At 39.1% G+C, this 6,780-nt stretch overlaps 1 pseudogene; it reads right to left on the bottom strand.

The window, feature by feature from the left end:
- LOC102867182 overlaps positions 1 to 6,780 on the bottom strand; it is an 85,352-nt pseudogene that overhangs the window by 4,447 nt on the left and 74,125 nt on the right.

The raw sequence follows: 6,780 nt of genomic DNA, 5'->3' as shown, positions 1-6,780 counted from the left end.
AAAACAAACAGATTCATCCTGGAAAGGGTTAAACCGGGTGGCTCCTTGGAGGCAAGGATTCTGAGGCTCCATCTAACATACTTTGAACTTGTTGTCGACTGGTCCTTGGAGAGGGAAGTCATGCTCGGCAGGGTGAGGGACAGCACAGGAGGGGAAGACCCTCTCAGAGGTGGATTGATTCGGTGACTGGGGTAATCAGGATGAGAGCGTCAGAGACAGTGCAATCGGCACAGGACAGAGCTAAGTTCAGGGCTGTTGTACATAGGGTCGCTGTGAGTCACAAGCGACTCGAAGGCACATAACAACAACAATAACTCTCCATAAAATGCTTAATTAGGGATTTGGCCTCATAAGTGGACTCCAGCACTCCTGTGGTTACAAATAAGAGACCTTCTAAGCAATTTTTAGCTACTTCTGGTATTTTTTAAGAGGTCAGAGCTTTGAGACCTTCTCTAGTGAAGTAGCTTAGATTGTGATAACTTTTACATTTCTTTTCTGAGTCTTCAGGGCTTGGAGACTTTTTTAGTTGGCAAACTTTTGGTTTTCTTGGGAGTTTTTATCTTTCCTTTCAATTCAATGACATTGGCCTATCTTGTGAGAGTATAGACTTTGCTTCTTTGGAAGAATTTTCTTCTTTTCACATCAGAAGTGCCAACTCAGAACTGGTTTTGGAGGACAGCATTCTCCTGTTTTGTGATCTGTTAACTGAAAAGGTTAAAGAGATTCTTTTGAATTTTCACTTCTAGTTTCTTTTTAAGGACTATAGCTCTTTCCTTCTTCCAAAATTTGTTCTGTTTTCACTTTATCAGGATACTTATGTTTTTCTTACTTAAACTGTCTTCTACAGATGATGTTTCTTTCTCTTCTGGACCCTTTCCAGCCTTTTTGGTCTTGGGTTTTTCATTCAATATGGCTAATAGTTTGGCAAACTCTTCACTGTCAAGTAATTGCTTCTCCAATATTTCTGAAATATTTGTAACATGATCTTTTCACAGGATTTTTCCAGGTTTCGAAGATAATGTCATTTTTATCCTGCACTGTCTCATCTGGTTCTGAATTTCAATCATAGATGATCCTCTTTTTCTTGTTTGGTTGTTTTTGTTTGAAGTCATAATCTTGGCAAGATTTACCTTGAATTCCTTTATTCCTTTCATTGTTTGTAAAATTTCTCCAGTAGACTTTACTTTCTCATTCTTTTTCACTGCTTCATTTACCAGTTTGTTTGTTGTTTTTTCACTTGATATAACTCCAAAGAATTCCCAGATATCCATCATAGCTCAGGGACTGGGCTGGGGTATCCATTACTAGAGCTCTGGATCTACTTGTCCCAACAACTTATCTTATGAATTAGAAGGAATTGGAGCTGGTGTGCCTTGCAAGGATGTTAAACAATCTGAGGGATCCTCATGTCCTGACCTGAGGTGGGAAGTGCCTATAAATATATTCTTATAAGTATTAGCAGTATAGATAATACAGAGTTAGATGTAGTATGAGTCATGGCAAAGAAATGTTTTTGTAACTGTTAAACAAAAATAATATACTGTAATAAAATCTAATTATGATATAATAAAAATATCATAGGGATATTTCTTTCTAAGACAAAGTAAGTAAATACAAATCTAAAAACCTCTAGGAGATAGACTGAGCTTTGAGTTAATATAAACTTTGTGATGAAAAAGTTGTTCTTCTTGTTAGGTGCCATAGAGTAAAGTACAACCCATAACGACCCTATAAACAGCAAATTTGAACCCCATCTTATCCTGTGCCCTCTTTACACTTCCTGACACACTAAAGTCTATGTGGCAATAACCTTGTCAATCCATCTGGCGAAGGGTCTTCCTCTTCTTCCCCGACCCTCAACTCTTCAAAGTTTCATGGCTATCTTCAGGGAATAATCCCTTCTGGCAACATGCCTGAAGTATACAAGGTGAAGCCTCATCATTCTTGCCCCCAAAGAGCAGGGTTGCACCCTCTCCAAAGCATATATTTTTTGTTCATTTGGTAGTCCATAAGATAGTCAATGATCTTCTCCAACACCAGCTCAAATGCATCAATTCTTCTTCTGTCATCCCTACTCATTTTCCCATTTTCAGACACCTAGCAAGTGACTGGAAAGACCATGGCCTAAATCAGAGATGCACTTTAGTCCTCAACTAACAGAAATAAGCCTCAATAATTTGGAGAGATCCTTAACTGCAGATTTTGGGATTTTAGTGCAGCTTCTTGCCGCTGGGCAACCAGGGCTCCCTATACAAGGGGAGTATATAGAATGAGATTTGACATGCTGAGAGCTTATCTAGTATCCCTGATGCTTTTATTTGGGGTATCTAATACTTACTTTAGGTAGCTCTGGTGGTCTAGTGGCAAGAAGCTGTGCTACAGTCTTGAAGGCATGTGGTTCAAATCCCACCAGCTGCTCTGTGGGAGAAGCATAGACAGTCTCCTTTTGTGCTATTAACTGCCTCTGAAAATCTACTGGAGGGTTAGCTATAGGTTGGTTCTCACTTGATGATATACAACAACAACACTTGCTTAAGTAGAAACCTTCAGATGTGAACTCTGTCACACAGAAGGGTGACGATTTCAATACCTGAACCACACTTCTATCTAGACATATTTTTCTTCTATTGAAACAATTGGGAATATATGTGAGGAATAGAGACATGTCTCAAAAGAACGAGAATTAAGGAGAGCTCTGGTGGCCTAGTGGCAAAGAGCTGCAACTACAATCCCAGAGGCAAACGGTTCGAATCCACCAGATGCTCTGCCGGGGAAGGAGGGACAGTCTTCTCCTGTACCAGTCAGATATGATTTGACGGTACACGCACACAAAAATAATAAAATTTAAAAAAAAAGAACGAGAACTAGAGAAAGATGCTTAATGGCTTTGGGTAATAGTTTGACCCATTGGATAGCTGTGGTAAGTTTGGCTTATTTTCTTCCACAAATAAGACTACCAGAGTGAGACACCTTGTCATTTAAGCAAGGAATTTATTTAAAGAACAAATCGTTCAATATAGGAGAGTTATCATGCACCCAACTAAAAAGTACTATTTCACTAGCGGTCATCCATGACTTGTCTAGTTATTGGACTTCATACTTGAAAAATTAGTTACACCTTCATAATCAGTCATTTTACTAATAGCTATTCTCAAGAACATACATAAACTAGTTACATCAATATGTCTTATTATCTTGCCTCATTTTTAGTAACCAATTTCTGATTTGTCTATCCTTATCCAACCAATACTCTGAGAGGATAAGCATGTTCCTATCCTTGAAGAATCTTCTGTTTTAGTCAGAACTTTGAGCATCTGTATCCATGAGCAAATTCCAGTTTAGAGTTAACAATCAGATTGCAACACTGCATCACATCTGATTAGCCTCTAGTCAGCTCATTCCTAGTGATAGAATCCAGTCATAAACTCAGGAGTCCACATATCTTTCTGTGTTTCAGATCAACTAGTCCTTTTACTATCACCCTTAGTCCCTCACATGGGCTAAGTTAACAATCTGGAAGTATTCATTACTCCCTCCACATAAGACTTGCTCTTCCTTATAATGTTTGCATGCTAGATCAACAGGTAGGTAACCATGGAATACATCCAAACTCAGCTCATCACTTTATTACTATGATATCAAATTCCACTCATAAAGAAAACCCATGTGGTTACCAAAAACACTTGTTGGGCTCTGGCTTTGCCTGAGTCAGTGCACCCAAAGAAAGCTGGTCCAATTTTAATCTCATTTCCACTCTACAGTCCTAGGTAAACCAATAAAGTAGCCTTCTCTAAAGCCAATTTTCATTCTTATCATATGTAATCAAGGGACACTCTGTAATTGTAGTCCATAGAGAGTTTGGTTGTTAACCAGAAGGCCATGCTTCTTGTGGTTTGAATCGACCGACCACCACTCATGTAATGTGTAACTTCAGAAGCCCACTAGAGGATCAGCTATGGGTCAGTTCTGATTAGATGGTGTTGGGGCTTTTTAAAAAAGCATTAGCTGAAGATTGATTTCATTTTTTCTGTCTCCACAATAGTGCGGTAGTGATTTAAGTAGGAGAAGGATGGGTAATCTACTGTGCAGTTTACTGCCTTTGAAAATCTCCTGGAGGGTCAGCTATGGATTGGTTCCAACTCAAAAGGGCATAGCAACAAACAAGAGTAGGTCTTATAAGGAGAGATAATTTAAAGTATATGAAAATATGTGCAAGGTTATATGCAATTGATGCTGTTATGTGCCAGAGTTTGCTATAACACATAGCAAATCTATGAACAATAAATCTGAACTCTGCTCTATCCTGTGCCACCCTCACCATTTCCGATATACTTGAGCTCATAGATATAGTCAAAGTGTCAATACATCTGCTAGAAGGTCTTTCTCTCTTAGGCTGACTCTTTACCTTTCCAAGCATAATATCCTTTTCCAAAGACTGACTTCTCCTAATAATATACCCAGTGTTTGTAAGAAAAAACTTTACCATCCTTGCCTGCAAGGAGCACCCTGGTTGCACATGCTCCTAGAATTATTTATATATTCTTTTCTAAGTACATGTATATTCAGTTTTCTTCTTCAGTACCACAACTCAAAGATGTTCTATCATCTGTATCCATTGTTAGGCTTGCAGATGCATAGCAATTAATGGACAATATCATAGCTTGAATCATATGTGAACACAGTTACTTGATATAAGAGAATTTGAGGAACATTCCTGGGGACATGAGGAGAGGGAGGAAGCCTGGAACAACCTCTCATGACATCAATGAATGAACGTAGTTATTTTCTGTTCTTTAAAAGTCAATTATATTACAATGCTGAATTATTTGTAACTTAAAGTATATTTCAAGTCAAGATTCTGGTGATCATCACTAATGACCATTTGTTTAAAAAAAAGATTATTTCTACTTCAGATTACCTTTTGTAAAGTTCTCAGTTTATAGTTAATCCTATGTTTTAGTTACATTTTCAAGAACTCTATTATTCTATGATAGAAATAAGAATGACATGTAAACAGCCACTTATAATATTGTGGTGGTGGTGGTGTTGTTGATTACCTTCGAGTTGAACAGGAACAAAAGGCCTGAAGACTCTCTACAACCATCGACATTTAACAAAGGTCACAGTTTCTGGAGATATGTTATGTTAATATAGCTTAAGCCCACATATATGAATATATATTTGGAAATATATTTATAGTACTCTTTGGGAAGATGTTTGGAGCAGTTGAATTCTACGAAGGTGTGTTTTCTTGTTTTGCTTGAGGCTTGGGTGTGGGATGTTTGCTTGTTTCAGTGTTTCATTCACAATTGGGTGTAAGCTGATTGGATTTGGCATATTAAAAAAGGCAGTTAGATTTTCAGGTGGGCCTGGTTTTTACTGTTTTCAGTCAAACATTCTTCTAAGTAGTATAGCCCTGGTATTTCAATTTGATGTATGGATATAACTCACGGTTGCTGTGATACTAAGCACTGTGACACTGATGGGTCAAATGTGATAATGGTCACCCATGGTGGACTGTGTTTGGTGGAGCTCCCAGATAAAAATAGTTTGGAAGTAGTAGTGGCATCCACTTCCAAAATAGCTTGCTTCCAAAGACTCTATGAATTTAGAGAAACAATGATGGTTATACAAAAGGGATTAGGTCTTTCATTCATAGGATCACTACTTGGAACTGACCCATACCTGACCCTCCAGAGGATTTTCAAAGGCAGTTAGTTTAATTTCTTGGAAGGAGATTGCCCACCTTTCTTCCTCAAAGCTACTGGTAGATTTGAAATGCATGCCTTTGGGGTTGCAACACAGTTTCTTACTACTGGTGACTAGAGATCCCATAATATAACTTAAATCCACACATACGAACATGTATTTGCTGCAATCCCAAAGGCATGTGGTTCTAATCCACCAGCTGCTCTATGGGAGAAGGATGGACGTTCTTCTCCTGTGCAATTAATTGCCTCTGAAAACCCGTTTGCGGGTCAGCTATGGGTTGATTCTGACTTTATTATGTTGCTGTTGTTGTTGTTGTTATGTGCCATCAAATAGCTTGCGACTCATAGCGACCCTAAGTACGACAGCCCTAAACCCTGCTCTGTCCTGTGCCAATCGCATTGCCTCTGACACACCCATCCCGATTACCCCAGTCACTGAATCAATATATCTCATAGAGAGTCTTCCCCTCCTGCGTTGTCCCTCCACCCTACCAAGCATGATGCCCCTCTCCAAGGACCTGTCTCTCATTACATGTCCAAAGTATGTCAGACAAAGCCCCAGAATCCTTGCCGCCAAGGAGCAGCCTGGTTTAACCCTCTCCAGGATGAATGTGTTTGTTTTCTTGGCAGTCAAGGGTACATTCAATACTCTTCTCCATCACCACACCTCAAAGGCATCAATTCTCCTTCTGTCCCCCCTAGTGATTGTCCCACTCTCTGATGTGTAACAAGTGATTGCAAAGACCATGGCCTGTATTAGGCACACCTTATTTTCCAGAGAGACACCATTGCTCTTGAGTACTTTAAAGAGGTCCCTAACAGCAGACTTTCCCATCGCAATACGTTTTTTATTTCCTGCCTGCTAGTGCCAAGAGTGTTGACCGTGGAGCTGAGCAAACTGAAGCTGTGAACAATCTCAGTCTCTTCACCATCCATCCTAATGCTACCAATTGGTCCAGTGGTGAGAATCTTTGTCTTTTTTTTAATTTAGGTTGTTTATTTTTCATTTCAATGAACATCTACAGAGATTTTGGGATTCCATTCATTCATTGTTGCACCCTTCTCCCCG

This window comes from Elephantulus edwardii, unplaced genomic scaffold (assembly GCF_000299155.1).
Source record: "Elephantulus edwardii isolate Elephantulus edwardi_28Jun2011 unplaced genomic scaffold, EleEdw1.0 scaffold00110, whole genome shotgun sequence".
Taxonomy (NCBI): Eukaryota; Metazoa; Chordata; class Mammalia; order Macroscelidea; family Macroscelididae; genus Elephantulus; species Elephantulus edwardii.
Note: the sequence above shows the minus strand (reverse complement) of the source record. Positions and strands in the feature narration are given on the sequence as shown.